This window comes from Frieseomelitta varia, unplaced genomic scaffold (assembly GCF_011392965.1).
Source record: "Frieseomelitta varia isolate USP_RPSP 00005682 unplaced genomic scaffold, Fvar_1.2 scaffold_450, whole genome shotgun sequence".
NCBI classification, from domain to species: Eukaryota; Metazoa; Arthropoda; class Insecta; order Hymenoptera; family Apidae; genus Frieseomelitta; species Frieseomelitta varia.
The window spans coordinates 1120-22943 of record NW_025110202.1 but is presented as its reverse complement, the minus strand read 5'-3'; the positions used below and the strand labels follow the sequence as shown (position 1 = coordinate 22943).

The 21824-nt window shown below is 35.2% G+C and overlaps 1 long non-coding RNA gene across 1 annotated transcript; it reads left to right on the top strand.

Annotated features, from left to right (window-relative positions):
• The first annotated feature begins 13876 nt into the window (after positions 1-13876).
• Positions 13877-20789, top strand: LOC122532361. The gene is made up of 3 exons (XR_006307484.1): positions 13877-14035; positions 19560-19847; positions 20471-20789. It is a non-coding gene; the product is annotated as an uncharacterized LOC122532361 (long non-coding RNA).
• The last annotated feature ends 1035 nt before the right edge of the window (positions 20790-21824 follow it).

Here is a 21824-nt window from a genome sequence, read left to right as displayed (position 1 = left end):
CCACGTGACCAGGGCAGGATCTCCGGCGCGGATAGCACCGAAAAGCTCCTGACTGGTCGACTACGCGGAGTCGCTTATCGATTTTCAAAGCGGCATTGCCCGAAACGCCGCTTTCCAGGCCTCGCCGTTCTCCTACGATTCCGCGTGCACCGAGAGAGACAGAGAGAGAGAGAGAGAGAGAGAGAGAGAGAGAGAGAGAAAGAGAGCTCTGGAGAATTCCAAGTTGCATCCGTGCCCTTGAAGTATCACCAGCTTCGTTCGTGTTTAAAACTCCCTCCCCCGATTTCATTAATATGTAAAATTTAAAATTCATCAGTCCTTTCCTCCTTGACGCGCGACAGGGATTTATTTGGATATTTGAATCTTTCGTAATTCACTCGTAATTTCGAATTTTTCTCGCGGATTAAGTGTCCCTCCAAGGGGAACAACTTTAATAGGATTTGTTACTAGTTGTTCGTGCTCTCCCTTTCTCTGTTGAATCAAGGAGATTTCGCCAGCAGAGATTGAGGTGTCTTTTAGGTAAATTAAGGTGGTCCCTTTTCTTTTTCTTTTTTTTTTTTTTTTTTTTTTTTTTTTTTTTATGCCAAGCCGTGACGTCAAAGCCCGCGTGTCTGGGCCTTTGAGTTTCCAGGTGGATACTATTCGCCTGCGAGGGAAGGATCTCTGCGTAATTTTATGATCTATTTAGTTTTCATTTTTCTTTTCTCTCTAGCGTGAAAGCTAGAGTCTAATAATTATTACTGTAAAATATTGTAAAATAGATTATTGTAATATATTATTGTAAATAGTTAATATATTAATATAATAGTGTAATATATTATTATAATATATTATTAATATATTAGTGTAATATATTATTGTAAATTATAGTAAAATAGATTATTTAGTAGCAATAATAGAATGAAATAACATGGTGACAATCAGACGAAACGAGAATTAAAAAGTATAGTGTCTGACAGGAAACTATCAGATTATTTTGAAATTATCAGCTACATTTTAATCACCGGGAAGATCATTAAAATACGTTATTAAACAAAATTCTCTATTAAATAAAATTCATTTATAAGTTTTTAAGTTCGACGGCTCGCGTCGCCACACTATAAGAAACAACAGTCGCCATTACTATAAGAAACAACAGTCTGCAGCTCGAACCAAAGCAGAGCAACAGAGCGATTTGTTGATTCGTTTTATGTTTGATCGAGTGTCGCCCCGTGAGTGTCTGGCGTGTCAAACTTTGCTGGAATTCTAAGGTCTTAGTATGTTGAATCAGTATGCAGGCTACGCTTGTTATACGCGGAAGTCGATTGTTTGGAGGTAGCGGTGGTTTATGACGGAAGCCTGTAATTCCAATTACTAATATCCGATCGTGACGGTGAAGGTGCCGACTAAAACGCTCGACTTGTGTCTCCTGGCTTTATTAGAAATCGATGTTTACTCTCCCTCTCTCTTGTCGGTATAATTAAACACGTTCATCTTACGCGTTGCTCTGAAAGGCCCTCTGAAAATACTTGGCTAATAAATTCCGAGTCTCCTTCTATCCAGCTACAATAGCTAGTAAAACATAAGTCGGGACGATCGAGTTGCGAAAGGCCCCGCTTTGTGCTTCTTTGACGCATTTTTATTCCTTAATGCACTAGTGTACTTCAGTTTCGTTAATACATGTACGTGTAAACGCAAGACTTTTCGTTCAGGAGCAAATATCGTGATGTTCCATCTTTGTAAGGAACCGTGAGGCACGTTTGACGTTGAAGAGAGAGAGAGAGAGAGAGAAAGAAAAAAGAAAAATCAATAAAAAATAGAGAGATGGTGGAAAAGATTTTGAAGTTTAATTGAAACGCCTTGTACGCGCAACGTCAACGTCACGAAGAAAAAAGAAGAAAAAAAAAAAAAAAACGTACGGAAACGAACGATACAAATAAACGTTACAATAAAATTTTTCGCCAATTTTTCCCCTCGATGCCGGGAACGTTAAATTTGACTGAAACAACCTGTACGAAACCGGGACGTCATCGAAAAAGTAACAAAAAAGTAATGAAAGCAAAAGAAAGAAAAAATAGAGAGAGAGAGAGAGAGAGAGAGACAGACAGACAGACAGAGAAAAACGAAGTAGTAGAACGAAAAATTACTCTATTCGATTCGGCCAACGACTAAATACATCGAGCACGGTTGGAAAGGTGGTCCTCGCGAGTGGGGGATTGAAAAGGATGGGATAGCCAGCGTGACACGAAAACGAATTCGAGTCCCTCCCACCCTACGTCTCGTCAAACAGCGGATTTTTCCCCTTGGGCCAATATCACGGCGTTTTTGCATACCCATAAGCGGCCGCGACGTCGAACAGCATCGATAACCCATAATCATTGGTGTCCCGTCAGCTACTGCCGGGGGCTACCGCTACTCCGGGCATGAATAAAACAAACATAAGTTTCGCAGCGAATTCAATATCCCGGCCGCCCCTATAACGTTTCGACCTGGCGGCGAAGGAGAGGGGGTGGGTGGCAGTGGGTGGGAGGAGGGTAAGGGGGAGGGGAAGAACCCGCGATGGAACGAGCCGAGCAATCAGTTGCAGCCGCGTGCATAGACATTCGAATGCATGGCTTCGACTCCAAGTTGCACGGTTTTATGACGCGTTCGCGAAACATTTTTTTTTTTTTTTTCATTTTTTCTCGTCGGAATGGCCAATCACGATGGAGGGGGAGGTGGGGGGTGTCGTAATGCCACGTCATTTAGGTTTTTAGTTGTTAAGAGAGCTGAGAATTAAGAGGGTCGTCGTTAATGTTGAGAGGGAGGGGGAGGGGGAGGTTCGTTGGTCTTCTTGCTTTAATGATAGTATGGGGTAGTTATTAAAACAGAGAGGGTATTTCGTGTGTACAGATCTTGGTTTAGAGTTTGCTTCAGACTCTATACTAATATGGGAATATATTTTAATATGGAGGGGAATAGACTTTGTTGATTCTTTCTTCGTCTAATGACGATTGGAGTAGTTATTAGACAACATACTTTCTCCGTTTGGGTTAAACTTTTAATATGTAGAGATTGTTATGAGAATATTAACGACGAAGGAAGTGTTGTATAAACCTTCTCGATCTGATAATAGGTTAATTGAGATATTTATTAAAATAGACAGGATATTTTATACATTTGGATAGATTTTGGCTGAGACTTTTCATATGGAAATATGAAATATTTTAATATGAAGGGGAATAGACTTTGTTGATTCTTTCTTCGTCTAATGACGATTGGAATAGTTGTTAGACAACGTACTTCCTACGTTTGGTTCAAACTTTTAATACGTAGAGATTGTTATGGGAATATTAACGGCGAAGGAAGTGTTGTATAAACTTTCTCGGTCTGATAATAGGTTAATTAAGATAGTTACTAAAATAGACAGGATATTTTATACATTTGGATAGATTTTGGCTGAGACTTTTCATATGGAAATATGAAATATTTTAATATGAAGGGGAATAGACTTTGTTGATTCTTTCTTCGTCTAATGACGATTGGAATAGTTGTTAGACAACGTACTTTCTCCGTTTGGTTTAAACTTTTAATATGTAGAGATTGTTATGAGAATATTAACGACGAAGGAAGTGTTGTATAAACCTTCTCGATCTGATAATAGGTTAATTAAGATAGTTATTAAAATAGATAGGATATTTTATACATTTGGATAGATTTTGGCTGAAACTTTTCATATGAAAATATGAAATATTTTAATATGAAGGGGAATAGATTTTGTTGATTCTTTCTTCGTCTAATGACGATTGGAATAGTTGTTAGACAACATACTTTCTCCGTTTGGTTTAAACTTTTAATACGTAGAGATTTCTATGAGATTGTTAACGGCGAAGAGAATATTGTATAAATCTTCTTGGTCTGATAATAAGTTAATTCAGATAGTTATTAAAATAGGCATTAGGATAGTTATTAAAATAGACAGGATATTTTATACATTTCGATAGATTTTAGCTCAGACTTCTAATATGGGAATATTTTAATATGAAGGAGAATAGACTTCATTGGATTTTTTCTTGGTCTAATGATGATTGGAATAGTTATTAGACGACATAATTCATATGATTTAAACTTTTAATACGTACAGATTGTTATAAGACTGTTAACGGCGAAGAGAATATTGTATAAATCTTCTTGGTCTGATAATAAGTTAATTCAGATAGTTATTAAAATAGGCATTAGGATAGTTATTAAAATAGACAGGATATTTTATACATTTGGATAAATTTTAGCTGAGACTTCTAATATGGGAATATTTTAATATGAAGGAGAATAGACTTCATTGGATTCTTTCTTGGTCTAGTGATGATTGGAATAGTTATTAGACAAGATACTTCATATACTTGGACAGATTTTGGTTTAAACTTTTAATATATAGAGATTGTTAACGTTGAAGAGAATGTTATACAGGACAATCATTAAAGTAGAGGTATTTTAAAGATATTTTATATATTTGGATAGATTTCGATTCAGATTTTTAATACAAAGGTCCCAAGAGTCCAATTTAACTTTATACATTTTTTCTGTTTCATCAGTTAAAATAATACTTTACATTAAAAAAAAAAAAAGAACAGAAAAATAACCAAGTATGTGTCCAATCTTCTTGAAATCGGCTGTGTATGTATGCATAAGAGGAAACCGAATCAACTTTCAGAATCGATGGTGTTCCGCGAAGGGAAAGGATCGTACACAACGATACGGCGAAAAGAGGAAATATTTAAACTAGTGTGTGTAAAGGGCGCAGAGGAGCAGACCGTTCCGACAGAATTGGATGTATTTGGGGAAATTGATTGATCGCGGTGGAAACGTTCCGCTGGTTTTTAATATCGAAAGGAAAATATTAATTGAAGAGAGGAAACATTCTGAGTTCCACGCGAGTTCGTTTAACAAAGTATCCATAGGGGCCACGGTTTGAAGATAAATATCGCGGAGAAATCACCATTTTACATCGCGTATCGTCCTGTACTATTAAATTTCGACCTTTCCCTCTTTTTCCTTTTTTTTTTTTTTTTTTTTTGCCAACTCTTCGACTTGCGAGAAAATTAAAAATTTAAATAAACGATTCCCTGAACTGAATTGCGGCTCAAGCTTCTTCATTTTGTAAATTGCCTGGAATTAACGCGAGTTGTGTTGGAATGAAAAACGATGGAATGAAAAATTGTGGAAAGGGGGAGAATCGGTTTATCGGTTGGAGAACGAAACCCCGTCTTCCGTAACATTATAATAACAGCGACGAGAGGAGCAGGAAGGCGACGATAAAGGTGGAAAAATTTCGCTGATACAGCCGGGTAAATTTGTCTTCTCGCGAGCGAGTGAAAAACCCCCGTGGAGGGCCCCATAAAAGAGCTCGACTCGTAAAAATGTAAAAGTACCACGGGATAATCCTTACGTAGTACGACAATAACGCGCGCCGTAACGAAGTAATGACAATGGATTATCGGCCGTGAGGACAATATCCCGTCATCTGTTTCTCCAGCAGTTCTGTCCACGAAATGGGCCTGTATTTTTATGTTTTCTCCCTCTCTGTGCGTCTTGTCGATCGATGTATCGCCAGATACATCGACAACAGCAACACTCGTATTATTACAACCATCTCTTCTCGACGTGCTTGTGTCTCGTTAGCATTGACAAATTTTTTTTGAATCGATCATGCAATGCAATAACGAGTTATTTATTATTTATTAGCGGCAATGACGGTGAATTTGTAAATATATCTGGTAAAAATATCCTTCGTGAAAGAAGGAGCGCGAGCGAGGATCCTTTCGTTTCTAGTTAGTGGAACGTGTTCTCGCGTCGAACAGATAAGGAATAAAAGTTGGCGATGACAAATGGATATTCCCAGCGAGTATTCTCACGCTTATGATAGATCAAAGACGATTTCCATAAAAATAATTATACCTGACACGTCGTGATAAATATCGTATTACATCGCGTGACGCGTTACGTCACTCGATATTTTCAAGGAGGAAAGATTCATCATCTTTTTGAATTATGCAACGGAGGATTATCGCGGCAGGAAATATTCCTCTCATCAACTCTTTAACGTTTCGCCAATCGTATAGCCGACAGATCGAAGAGAATTAATGCATTACAACGAAATTAATTCAACAATAATTTCATCTCTGAACGCGCGAAATTATTCCGCGAACGACAACAGACAACAAGTTTCAATTTTGGAGAAGGAAACGGTTGTTGAATGGAAGTTGCATTCCGCGTCGTGGACATTTTGATACATACACGCGCGTGTATGTATGCACGTTTCGAAATCAAGTACAAAAAAACGAGGGCCGAGTTCGAATTCGCTAAAATTTGATTTTCGTGGCTTTGTTTCCCTCCCTCTTTTTTTTCTTTTTTTTTTTTTTTCTTCCTTTAGTTCGGTAACTGTATACATACCAACCAGTGGGGAAGAGAAGACAGAACAAAGAGGCAGGAAAAACGAGGGGAATTTGTTTCGACAACGGCGATGCATTAGTGATGCAAATGAAGTTACGTCGTTGTCGGAATTTTTATGTGTTTTTCCGCGCCGGCCACAGCAAATTTTTTTGGCTCGCTTTCAAACCGTCGTGCCCGGTCGTGTACATCGGCGAAGTCATCGACCGCGGGCAGGGTTTTGATTTTATTTTGTCCGTCTCTTCCCGCCCCTCTTCCCATCGACAATGTCTCGCGTCCCGCGATTTCGAAACGTTTTGCTCGAATCATCAGAAAATAATTACGGCCAGAAAGGAAATTTCGGCCGGACGTTGTGTGTACGTTTAAGCGGAATCCCGTTTGGAATTCATCCGACGCCATCCCCGTTTAAACCGTATTTACGGGAGATTACGTTTCTCATCGGAATTTTACAGGGGATCGCGCGGCCGTTTCCGATCGGAATTTATGAAAAGTTTTAATGAAAGCCAGCGATGGCTACGAGCACGTCGCGAGCCGTCGCGGCGATGAACGACGCCCGCTTGATTGAAATTGACCATGCAAGGTCAGAGGAGAGATCGATCTCGCCATAACATTTCTCCAATTTCCAATCGGCGACAAAATTTCGAACGTAGCGCGTACGCGTGATTGAACGAGCCACTTTTTGGAGCCACGTTGCATGTTCGACGTTCGACGTTCGAAGTGAGCCTTATGTTTGAATTCGATCCTGCTCGACGCAGCGTGCAGCATAGATTTTTCAGGTACTCGATTTGAAAGAATGAAAACGAAATGAAATCGAATATTGTCACATCTCTGGCGCGTTTGCCGCCTCGTTAAATATATAACGCGCGCGGCGCGCGGAACGTTATCTTTCTGAAACGTTGGACCCGGATCCAATAAATCAGAAATAACATTTTTGGCTCGGTGGGTTTATTTTAAAATAAATACGAATTAATTTCGCGATTGGGTCCCGGCAGAAAGAAATATCGAGCATTCGTCGGCTGCACGCGTGTCTCGATTCCGATAAAGCTTATTAACCGACTCTATTTAGCATATTACATATATATATATATATATATATATATATATATATATATATTAATTATACATATATTAAAAATATAAATTAATATAAATTAGTTATATATATATATATCTATTAATATAAATATAAATTAATATAAATTAGTTATATATATTTATAAATATAAATATAAATTAATATACATTAATGTATATATATAATACATTAATTCTATATTTAATTATATATATATATATATTAATTCTAACCCGAATATATATATATATATATATATATATATATATAAATTATACATATATTATAAATATAAATTAATATAAATTAATTACAAATATTTATAAATATATATTATATATTAATTCTGTATTTAATTCTATATATATATATAATTCTAATCCGGATATATATATATATAAAGCTTATTAGCCAAATATATTTAGCAAAGATTATGTTTGTAAAAGTTATTAACCGAATGTATTTAGCAGATTATGCATACATACATACACATATATATATATTAATTATACATATATTATAAATATAAATTAATATAAATTAATTATATATATTTATAAATATGTATACTATATATTAATTCTATATTTAATTTTATATATATATATATATATATATATATATATATATATATAACTTATTAACCAAATGTATTTTGCAAAGATTATGTATGTAAAACTTATTAACCGAATGTACTTAGCAAAGATTGTATGCATATATATATTTCCTTTTTTTAAGTTGAATTACATCCAGCAGAAATTCCATTTTTAGAATATTGCAATAGGCTAATTTAGGCTTCGAGAACTTGCGCTAGAACTAATGCGAGCTTAAGACAAAGGTTTCGAGTTAAGCTGGTCGTAATTAATGCACGCCCAATCTGAAGCTGATTCACGCTAATCTATACTTAACGCCCCTATCAAACCTGTTCTAAATTAGGTTAACTTGAGACCCAGGCCTAGTTCGATTCCAGTTAATTCTAAACCCGAATGTTTCCATCTTTAACGTGACACGAACGAAAACACCCCAGTTTGATCTTGATTTCGTCCCAAGCAGCACTTCGCCCTTATTTTAATTTCATTGCAATCGTGCTTTCGCGGAATATTCAATATGGAAGACTTGGTCTTCAACCATCAGTCTGTAGAGTCGAAATAAAAAATGGACGAAGGAATCGATGGCCGGTTAAACAATTTTCCAAACAAGTACGTTTGTTTAAACATTTGCCAACAATTTTTTTACCAAATTCCTCCTCGAGAACCGAACGCAAACTTACCGATTCCGACCCAATTCCTCCCCGATAAATGGCAATTCACCGTTTCTGAGGACGTAGCAGCAATTCGAGGGGCCGTAACAATTTAAAAAGATGAAACCGAGCGAAGATCAACTACCAATACCCACCCCGGTGTTATTTCCCCGAAGAACAATAGGCAGCGAGAAAGGAACAGAAATCCACGGCCTTTTCTTTCTCCTTTTCTTTCTCCTTTTCCACGGCGGAGGGATCATCGGCGTTTCAATTAGACAGCCCGGTGTACAACATGGCCGACAGTAATGGATACCTCGCATTCGCGTCGTCGTCAACGCGAAGGAAGCAAAGGGAAACGCAATACCGGCCGCGAGCATTATGAAGTCGCGTAACGAGACGTACATATATACATCTCTCCCCATCTTTCTCTCTCTTTCTTTCTCTGCCTGTGTGTGTGTGTGTGTGCGTGCGTTTGCGACGGTAGCTCGCGTCTACTACACGTGTAACTCGACAAAGAATGCAACCACGAAAGCGAAATGCACGCGCGTATATAACGGCGGGGCGCGCAGGAAATGTCGATGCCGAGAGCAACAAGTGTCGAGGGGTCTTTACTTCTGACAATGAGTAGAAAATCTGGCTGGCTGGAATGACGCGAGCACACTGGCCGAGGGTTTAGAGGAAGGTCGTAGGGCACAGGTGAACTCGTTGCTCGCCACATTCACAATTAGCGATCACGCAAATTCCGACCCTCTTTTCCTTCCAGCCGTTTAACTCGCGTTGCCAACGGAACATCCGCGTGGACTCGTGGCTCGCGAAAATATTACAACGTTTACACTATGTATATATATATATATGTGTGTGTGTGTGTGTGTGTGTGTATATCGAGAGTAGGAAACATTTTGAAACTTTATTGGCACTGTTGTTGACTTACCAGCGTCAGGATCGTGTTAGTTGGAGATTTAAATGGGATCTGTTGAGATACTTGTGTAATTGTTTAGAGTGATTATTAGAAATGCAATTAAGGAATTAATTGTTATTATTATTTTTGTTTTTTTCTTTTGTTATTGTTAGAATTATATTTGTAAAACGTTTTTTATTACTTAAGAGTTTTAATTGTACCAGAATTTTTACATGTAACTTTTATTTTATTTATAATTTTATATAGATATAGATTACGATTGTTTTTTTCATGTTTTTAATATTTATAGTATTTTAGGATTATTATCATCCTAGAATAATGAATTTATGAATTTGGTCATCGGAGGAAAAAATTTTTTAATTTAATATTCCAAGTTTATTTTTAATGGTTGAATTAATTTTGTGTAATTTATTTAATAATAGTCATTTGTTTATTTGAGTTTATTATTTTAAGAAATTTAATGTGTGATAATAATTGTTTTTTTTTTTTAATTTTAATTGATTAAGTTGAAGGATAATTTTTTTAAATTTTAGTTTGAATTTTTATTCAAATGGATGATAGTTTTAATTTTTAGAATTATTATTATAAATTTAAATAATAATAATACTCGTGTAATTGTTTAGAACGATTATTAGAAATGCAAGTTAAGTCTAATTTACTAATAAAAATTATTACTGCGAATTTTTATTATTCGCAGGAGATTGGAAAATGCAGAAACAATTTTCTGTATGCTTACCACTCATAAAAATGTAAATTTGCAAAAAAATAGTTTAGTCACGATATATGAAAATGCAGAAACAACTTTCTGCTTACGTACCATTCTCAAAAATGTAAATTTGCATAAAAATCCATAGTCCAGTCACGACGTATGATCCTACGCATAACAACATTCTAACATTATATCAATTTCAAGCGTTTGATTAATACTTTTTAGAATTTTCCACGATTAAGGCACGACATTTCCATCAGAGGCAATAAACTAAAAAAAAAAAAATAAAAAAAAGATAGAAAACTTTATGATACATATAAGTACAATTTTACGTCTCTAAAATTTCTAACAAAAATTACAAATTGGTCATTTTGATGGTGTTAACGTGAGTTCCACTTGCAACCATAAAATTTTAAATTACCCATTCGAGTTTGATCAGTGTCACAGTTGCGTCAGTTACAACCGTAGTATAATATTTCTGTCAATGATAGTATTTTAAACATTTTCATTAAAATTACATTTAAAATTACATTTCATTAAAATATAAATTAGTGAATCCTGACGATGGCGATGGTGTGGCCTTTCAAAATGTATTTTGTACGACAATAGCGAGCCAGTCTGTGTGTACCATAATCCGTGTGTTCGAGTACGCTACGTATCGGTAGCTGTCAGTGAACGTTTAATCAAAGAGTTTTTCTTTTTTTTTTTTTTTTTTCGCGTCTGAGCTAGCAGCAGGTGTGTCACGCGAAACAACCATGAATCAGCCTGCAACGATCGTAATTGATAATCGACTGCAACAGAAAAGAAACAAAAAACAAGGGGCGAAATGTCGCATTAGAGGAACGCGCGAATTTCGGCCGTTTTCTTTCGTGTCTCCAAAGCGTTTGCCAAGAAACCTTGATCCCTATCGCCATCAGATATCGCTCTTTCCACGCTCGGTGACTAACATGAGACCCTGTGAAATTGAATTTGTTTACCTGAGCGCAACCGGTAATGGATTAAGTGGCATATTCTTGGACAGGATTATGGATCTATGAGTTGCAAGCGAACTCCTGGTCGCATCGTGATTTACTTAATAACTTAATAACCAATTGACAGGTCACGAATTGTATGATTCTACGGTCTTCAAAATTTTCAAAGTGGATCGTTTTCTTTTTCTTTTTATTCTAAAATTTCTCTTCTATCGATCATGATAGTTTGGAGAAACGATTTCCTAATGATTAATACGACCGAAATGCTGGTGCATCGTGATTTACTTAACAACTTAATAACCAATTGACAGGTCACGAATCGAATGATTATACGGTCTTCAAAGTTTCCAAAGTGGATCGTTTCCTTTTTCTTTTTATTCTAAAATTTCTCTTCTATCGATCGTGATATTTTGGAGAAACGATTTCCTAATGATTAATACGACCGAACTGCTCGTGCATCGTGATTTACTTAACAACTTAATAATCAATTGACAGGTCACGAATCGTATAATTCTACGGTTTTCAAAATTTTCAAAGTGGATCGTTTCCTTTTTTTTTTTATTCTGAAATTTCTCTTCTATCGATCATGATAGTTTGGAGAAACGATTTCTTAATGATTAATACGATCGAACTGCTGGTGCATCGTGATTTACTTAACAACTTAATAACCAATTGACAAGTCACGAGTCGTATGATTCAAAGTTTCCAGAGTGGATCGTTTCCTTTCCCTCTTCATTCCAAAATCTCTCTTCTATCGATCGTGATAGTTTAAAGAAACGATTTCCTAATGATTAATACGACCGAACTACTGGTGCATCGTGATTTACTTAACAACTTAATAACCAATTGACAGGTCACGAATCGAATGATTCAAAGTTTCCAAAGTGGATCGTTTCCTTTTCTTTTTCATTCCAAAATTTCTCTTCCATCGATCGTGATAGTTTAAAGAAACGATTTCCTAATGATTTATTGTCAACTCCACATGCTAAAACAACTCGTAATTTACAATTGTTAAAATGGCGATTAATTTAATTCTTTTTTCCCTAAATTAGAAAATAGAGGTTGTCGATACGGTCGAGTGTTTGTTAATCGCGTCAATTCGAAATATAACTTGTGTCCATTTGTGTCGACAACTCGATAATACGAAAACAACAGAAGAAAGAAATTGCAATCGTGTGAACGCTTGCCAGTTTGCCGAATTTCATTCGACTCGCGAACGATTCGGTCTTCGATATTGTCTGCACTTCCGTAGATCAAGCCTTGTTCGAGCAGAACGGTTTCATTCAGAGGTCATTTCACATTTCATTTGGCGGAGGACTCCTCGGTCCTCGTAAAATTACACGGGACCTTTATTCGATAAGTTTTTCACATTTCATTTCACGCAGGATTCATCGGCTCTTGTGATGTTCCACTTCCGTGTGATCTGCTATATCCGATATTTCATCTCCGTCCTTTCGCGATACACACTTCTCGTCAAGGTTCCCAACAATTATTCGATAATTATCTCGCATCTAATCTCACCTCTAATCTCACCAGAGATGATCGAACATGATAGAAGGTCTCAATAAAAGTAACGATTCTTACTGGGTTAGTTTCATTTGGATAGAGAATTTCAAAATATTTATTATAGATAGAACATTTTAAAATTTTGATTCTACGTATTCTGGTCATAATGAACGAATTACGTCAAGATATGTTTGCGAATATCTCGCGACATGTACAGAGCGCTTCAAAAAGATGTCGAAGGAATACAGGGCGTTTCAGAATATCAATCACGTGCGTATATTTTAATTAACAACAGTTGAGTACAATTAAATTACAATCGCTTGGCTATTGGATTCTTATGCATTTGCAGGAAATACGAAATTGTACGAAATTCATAGTATACATAATTCCAAGTGAAACGATTTCCTTTTAATTAAACATTCTCAAAAGTACGAATTTGCATTAAAATCTACGGTCTAACAACGATCACGATAAGGCAACAGAATCGCACGAGTTATTCCAAGGCTGTAGAGGACGTTTCACTTGTCAATATAAAAAATTTTTAAAACTTTTATCAATATGAATTTAAAAAATTTTTATCAATATAAAAAAAAAAAAAGGAAACTAAATGTATGTACGATGTACAGGATGTTTCAAAATACAAGAGACACTCTTTAAAAAAAGGAAAACCTTACGTTGCGATGAAAGTGAGGTTAATGGGAAACATCGAAGAAAGATAATATCAAGAGAAGTGAAAATAAAAGTAAAGAAAATACAAATGCAATACAATTCATCGAAGAACTTTTTTGCGGCAATTTCCGCGTACGAAATCGTAACCAGGACGACATCTAGTTGGTACATCAATGAACTGCCTAAGCGATAATTCGTAATCATCGTCTTCTCCCGTAGTTGTTTCTATACTAATCTCTGTAGTGGTGCTTGTCGGTGGTGCATCGAAAATAATAATATCCCCGAGCTTCGACTTCTCTATCGCGTGGTGAATGCTTTCGTGAACAATTCCCAAACTATCCTTGATTTTCTGCAAGAGGAAAGGTTGTTTCGTTGTCTCCTGCCCGCGAGAGAGCTGCACCAGCGCCGCCAGCACGACGAACACGAGACAAAGGCGAGAGAATGGAGACATCTTTCTCGTCTTCCTGAAATTTGAGGCGGAATTAATACGAAAGAGAAATACAGCATTGTTCTCGCGGTGCTTTTGTTTGCAACGCAGCTGGTACGTGAACAAAGAGCATAAAAGCGTTGGTTTACCTTTTCGATCAACGATCTTTGTCCGATTCTTGCAACGTAACGAGATTCGTGAAAAGTTGGTGGGCCACTTTCAGTGAAACGACCTGTACAACAGAACAGAAGATTCGTAAACAGGATTGTTGTAGTTGATAACTTCCAAAAAAAAAAAAAAAAAAATCTGCAAATGAAACAAATAAAAAGAAAAACAATCTGCAAATCGTGTTACATTGTGGTTGATCGCGTTTGTCTCTAATTTATACTTTCCTAAAATTTCGAGAGAATTTGGAAATAATAGTTACGTAATGCGTGTACGGCTTGTAACAAACTGTTGCGAGTTAATGAATGCAGTCTCTAGTTAATAACTACATTATGATTCTCGTTTGCGTGGAAACAATTGCAGAGTTTAATTTCTCGGAAATAATCGATGGTTGCTGTTAGATAAGTATTACGTAACAGCCGGATAATTATCCAATAGTCACGATCATTGATATTTCTGGTTAATGTGATTACTTTTATCGTTTGCTTATGTTCTTTTTACTCGGCGATTTTACAGGCTGTTTCATAAACCATGGACGCCTGACACTCGTAAAAATAATTTCAAGTGTTCAAATCAGTTCAGAAGTCGCGTTGTTTTGAAGACACATTTAAGAATGAGTACGTTGTCAACTGTTGTTACTCACTATAGATAAATACCTATCTATATATATATATATATATATATATATATAAATATAAAAATAATTCATATTTTATTATAACGTACGAATCATACAATACGAAATACAATATGAAATTGTATAATATACTGTAATCGAATATAATATGAAATATATATATATATATATATATATATATATATATATATATATATATATATATATATATATATATATTAGAAACTAAAAGCTACAGTGGAATACAAAAGAATGCTTGAAACTGTATGATATTGGTATGAGCTAATAATTTTTGCACTAGACTTTTTTCAATAACGATCATTTATTCATTACTATTATTAAATAATGTTCCCATATCACAAAACTAAGCCTATTTGCCTTTTAAACTTCTTTCGACTTATTATTAACCTATTAAACTTTAATAATCACCTAATAATAATCTAACCTAAATTCTAAATAAACGATCATTTATTCATATTATTATTAAATAATGTTTCACATATCACAAAATTCTATTTGCCTTTTAAACTTCTTTCAACTTATTATTAACCTATTAAACTTTAATAATAACCTAAACATAATAACCTAATAATAATCTAACCTAAATTCTAAATAAACGATCATTTATTCATTACTATTATTAAATAATGTTTCGCATATTACAAAATTAGGCCCATTTGCCTTTTAAACTTCTTTCAACTTATTATTAACCTATTAAACTTTAATAATAACCTAATAATAATCTAACCTAAATTCTAAATAAACGACCATTTATTCATTACTATTATTAAATAATGTTTCGCATATCACAAAATTAGGCCCATTTGCCTTTATAAACTTCTTTCAACTTATTATTAACCTATTAAATTTTAATAATAACCTAATAATAATCTAACCTAAATTCTAAATAAACGACCATTTATTCATTACTATTATTAAATAATGTTTCGCATATCACAAAATTAGGCCCATTTGCCTTTATAAACTTCTTTCAACTTATTATTAACCTATTAAATTTTAATAATAACCTAATAATAATCTAACCTAAATTCTAAATAAACGACCATTTATTCATTACTATTATTAAATAATGTTTCGCATATCACAAAATTAGGCCCATTTGCCTTTATAAACTTCTTTCAACTTATTATTAACCTATTAAATTTTAATAATAACCTAATAATAATCTAACCTAAATTCTAAATAATCACGACTAACAAACAACCGATGTAAAAGCCACTTCCTTCGTTTTTCAACACGAAAAATTCGAAATCCGAAACGCGCGCACACTATGAGACAGCCTGTAGATTCACGAGAGCGCCCATTCATCGAGCGAGTTCCAGTTGGTACAAAATTGCGTGCGATCCAACAATTATTCGACGATTTATTACCAGGACGCGTTTTTCTCTCTGGTACGTCGACGACGGACACAACAACGCTCCTCTATGATCCCCGCGAGACCACACGACTCACACTGTCATAACTTTTCAGCGTTCTGAATTGAAATGAAACACACGCAGTTACGTCGTAGCAACGTAAACGGTATATAAATATACTACTACGATCACTCTGATTGCAGAGAGAATCGCACGGGGAACGATGACGAGAAGACGGATCCGCCTTCTTGTTCTCCCGGTTCGTCGTATCGTTCGATTGGGTCAAGAGTGTACTTGCTTATCTGCTAGTGCGAGCTAGTGTATCGCGTCAATTTGTTTCGACGGATATCTTCGTCGTTCTCGTTCCTCGATCGTGATGCTCTTATCGGCCGCGACCGGCTTCTTCGCGTCTTCTCTCACGTGTTCCCTCTCATTTGTTCATGCGCCAGCTTCTCACCGAGAGAAATTGATTAATTTCGTTCCTAGAAAGAAACGTTTCTCGTTCCTTTTTCTTCTTCTTTTTTTATAAATCTTCTTGCCATTCGTTTGAAGATGATTTAACTTCTTGCGCTGGAATGACAAGCCCAGTCGAGAATTTTTCATGTTTCAAAATTGCAATATCTTCTCAGTTTCAATTGTATTCAAGTGAAACAAAATAGGCAAAGCAAATAATCAATTTGTTAAATTGCTTCTCAATAATTTCTATACAGTGATATAATACCGACGAGTTCCAAAAAAGAAAGCGACGATTTATTGTATACGGTTCGGTCACTCGTTATGGTCCGCAATCAGTTACCAGTGGTTAACCTCTTGCGCTGGAATGACGTGCCCACGCAAGTCGAGAATTTTTTGTCGCAAAAGATGCAACATTTTCTCAGCTTTAAGTCTATTTAAGTATAACCCAGGCAAAACAAATAATAAATTTGTTAAATTGCTTCTTAATAATTTCTATCCAGTGATATAATACCGACGAGTTCGAAAAGAAAGCGATGATTTATTGTACACGGTTTGGTCACTCGTTATGGTCCGCAATCGGTTGCCAGCGCAAGTAGTCAACCTCTTGCGCTGAAATGACGTGCCCACGCAATGTCGAGAATTTTTTTTTAGTATATTTAAATATAACCCAAAGGCCAAATAAGTAATAAATTTATTACTTCTTAATAATTTCTATCTATAGTAATATGCCGACGAGTTCAAAAGAAAAAGGAAGCGACGAATTGTGTACGGTTCGGTCACTCGTTATGGTCCGCAATCAGTTGCCAGCGCAAGCAATATTTTATAAATTGCAATATTTTCAAAATATATTTAAGCAAAACAAATAATAAATTTGCTAAATTGCTTCTTAATAATTTCTATCCAGTGATATATAATACCGACGAGTTCAAAAAGAAAGCGACGATTTATTGTACACGGTTTGGTCACTCGTTATGGTCCGCAATCGGTTGCCAGCGCAAGTAGTTAACCTCTTGCGCTGAAATGACGTGCCCACGGCAAGTCGAGAACTTTTTGTCCTAAAATATGCAACATTTTCTCAGCTTTAAGTATATTTAAGTATAACCCAGGCAAAACAAATAATAAATTTGCTAAATTGCTTCTTAATAATTTCTATCCAGTGATATATAATACCGACGAGTTCGAAAAGAAAGCGACGAATTTATTGTACACGGTTTGGTCACTCGTTATGGTCCGCAATCAGTTGCCAGCGCAAGTGGTTAAAAACGTAGTGTTTGTAATTAGCATTCTTCTGTATACTTCAATCCGTAAGTGGATACTGAGCGAAATTTTTATGCTGGTGGTTGCCAAAATTTATAGACAGGCCAAGATTATAGATGAATAACTTTTGTGTCACGTTATTAAGCCAAAAGATCGTACAAGTATAACGCAATGCGAGCGTCTGAATATCATAAAACAAATTTGTTTAATTTGATCGGAATAAAATTTCATTCCAACTTGAAAGCTTTTGGTACCCGCTATTTAGTTTTACAGAAAAATTCACCGTGTTTTCCGTGACATTTGATATGTAGAGCAAATATTTCTACAGAGATTACATTCTGTGAATTACGTTACACAACGTTGCAATAAGATCGTCAAAATTCGAAACTGATTTAAAAATATATATATACACAGAAGTGACAAGCAACATATTACAAATTTGCGTGAGACGCAATTTTTTTTCTAAACTTTTTGCGAATTATATTATACAACGTTGTAACAAAATATAAATTTGAAACTAGTTTAAAAATTTATAAAATATTATTTATTATAATGTAAAAGTTACAAGCAACATATTATACAAATATACTTATATTTAGTGAGAGAAATTAGTGTGGGACGCAATATGTGACCAATATTGTTCATTTCCTTGCGCTATTGTTCTTCGTTTAACGCTATATCGGCGAACTTTTGGTGATATCTTTGGTAGATGAGTGTAAATGGCGATTGGAAGAAATGCGAGGCTTTGAGGTTATAGGATTTGGCTGTCCTGTGCACGAAATTCTAAGCTTGAGGTTTCTTAAACAGTGACCCATTTCAGAGAATGAAAAAATATTGAGAGAAACATTGAAAATATTTTGCTACGGTTATTTTAAAACACGATATGAATTATGCATAATATTATCGTGAGATATTATTACTTTCTTATCAGCGAGAGTTTACATTTAGTGACTTTTAATGACCTTAAATTTCATTTCTTCGATCAGCCTTCGTTGACAGATAAAGCTTAAATCAGTGCAAGATTTTAGTTTCAGTATCAACGTTACACAAATAATATTGAGTTAAGTGTAACTAAGATCAAGATGAATCTTTCGATAATTCGATCGAGATATCGTTCTGTTCAGAGATCTCTGAAAAAGAAAGAACCGTAAATAACTTCTCTTTCGAAGATTACATTTCACTCAGCGTAGAATTCTCGAAATAAATTGTCGAAATAAATTTCTACGCTGGCACTTCATACCTTTCACATTCGCGGGTGTAATAGTCGAACCGTGGAACGATATGAAAGAATATAAAAAAAATATTTAACAGCCAATGGTTTCTACAATATCCCACAATGCGAAACAATCGCGGTTCTGTCCTTTTTATTATACGAATTTCAACAAAAATCCACAGTTTCTAATAACAGTTCCCCGTACGTGTGTATTTCCTGCGTTGATTAAATCGTTGTTAGACTGTGGAGTTTCAAAGTTCAAAGTAACTTTTAAACTAAAGTTTAAAAAGAAAAAAAAAAAAAAAGGAAAACAAACAGGTAGAATCCTGACAATCCAGAAAATTATCGTTCTGCCTGTATGAAGTATTGCGTCCATTAAAGTATCACGTCATCCTCGTGAAGGAACACGCGACGAGTGAAGTAATCAGCGAATATCGTCTTTGCGGAGGAAACAAAAAAGGCGAAGAAAAAAGAAAAAAAACACTCGTGAGACGTGGGAAGGGTTAATCTGCAAGCAGGGTTGTTCCTTTTCAGGAAGCGTTCAGCTCGGTCGGATCGTTATTACGTTTAATTGGACGTGAATTGGCATGACCGTGGAAAGAGCACGAGAGGGAGGGAGAGAGAGAGAGAGAAAGAGAAAGAGAGGAGGGAAGAAAAAAAGAAAAGAGAAGGCTCGGCGTGCTTTCACACGGTTCTCCTTTTCGCCAAGTTTACCGGGGCCGCTCTTTAAATATGTGCGGCCGACTTAAACACGCCACCCGTAAAGGCCTGGCACGCCTCGAGAGTTCGCTCAAGTACTACTTTTCTTCTTCTAATCTGCAGGTAAGTTGTCGCCTTTGTGGCAACACAAAGGTTATTAAAATACGCTTCGCGTGTAGATACTTTATGGACACGTGGTACGGGGTGTCCATAAAGTCTCTTTGCAATTTCGAAAATTTATCAGAAAGGCACGCGAAGAGACAGATGAGTGGAAATTATTACAAAATGAGACGTATATATTTAAGTCTTTTCTCTTTTTTTTTTTTNNNNCCTCATTTAATACACTTCTTAGTTGCACGAAGCATATGAAGACGGTATCCCCTCTGCTTTAGATTAATGATGTCCCGTAGTAGGTGTCCATAAAGTCTCTCTACGATTTCGAAAATTTATCACAAAGGCACGTGAAAAGACAGATGAGTGAAATTATTACAAAATGAGACATATATATTTAAGTCTTTTCTCTTTTTTTTTCTTGCCTCATTTAATATACTTCTTAGTTGCACGAAGCATATGAAGACTGTACCCCCTCACCCCTGCTTTAAATTAATGATGTCCCGTAGTGGGTGTCCATAAAGTCTCTCGACAATTTCGAAAATTTATTACAAAGGCAATTGATGAGATATCTTCGTCAGATTTGTTCTATGCACTCAGTGGCTGTCAAGGTTTTTATTCACGTTGCATTTCAGGTAAGATACTGTTAAACGAACTCCATACAAAATGGCTACAACTCAAGAGAAGGCACAGCGTGTATCATGGTTTGTTGAAACCAAATCGGATCTCTGCAGACTCGGCGAAACTTGAGAACTAGGTATGGAAGAGATCCACCGTCACGTCCATCAATTCTCGTGCATGGCGCAAGAAATTTATGGAGACATGGATAGTGTTTCGACAAAGGGAGAATTGGACGACCAAGAACATTCGAGGAAAACATTGATCGTGTAGAAATCGAGCACCGTCTTGATGTGCTTCGTGCAACCAATGGTGCTCATATCAGAGGTAGTATTAAACGAGGCAGAAAACTTAAATATACACGTCTCATTTTGTACTAATTTCCACTCATCTGTCTTTTCATTTGTCTTTGTAATAAATTTTTGAAATTGTAAAGAGACTTTATGGACACCCTGCATATGTACGTATACGTGCACTATAGTATAGCGTGCAGCGCACACAAACGCGCCCGCTAATAGCCTCATCTAGCGGACCGTGGAAAAAAAAAAGAAAGAAAAAGGGAAAGGGGGAGGGGGGTAAAAAAAGGAGACCACAACCCCGATGGTTGCAGAAAAATTAAGGAACGTTTATACACTCTCTCTGTATCGCGACGCGTGAATTCGTGCTCGAATTTGTTCCGCTCGCAGGGTTAATATGTTTGCCACTGGCGTTAACGTACAGTCTTGGTCACAAGTAAAATTCGTTGCCGATGAAACGAACGATATTCTAACAAATGGTCCAGCTTGTCTGTGACTTGCTCTTGAAAGATTATCTGCGTTGAAATATCCAAATGTTGCGCGAAACATCCGAAACGGAGCACTTATTACCGTGGGACAAGATTATAAAATCGTGTAAACATAATTACGGTGCTCTATTAATAATTTTTGACTATTGGCAAGAGATGATTTGAAAATATATTCTTAAATTATTATTTATATATTTTAAAAACATACGTATTATTTGTACATTTTAAAAATATATTTATTAAAATATATATATATTATTTGTATATTTTAAAAATATATGTATTAAAAAATATATATATATTATTTGTATATTTTAAAAATGTATGTATTAAAATATATATATATATATTATTTGTACATTTTAAAAATATATGTATTAAAAAATATATATATCATTTGTATATTTTAAAAATGTATGTATTAAAATATATATATATATTAGTATATTTTAAAAAATATGTATATTATTTGTATATTTTAAAAATATATGTATTAAAAAATATATATATATTTGTATATTTTAAAAATATATGTATTAAAAATATATATATATTATTTGTATATTTTAAAAATATATGTATTAAAA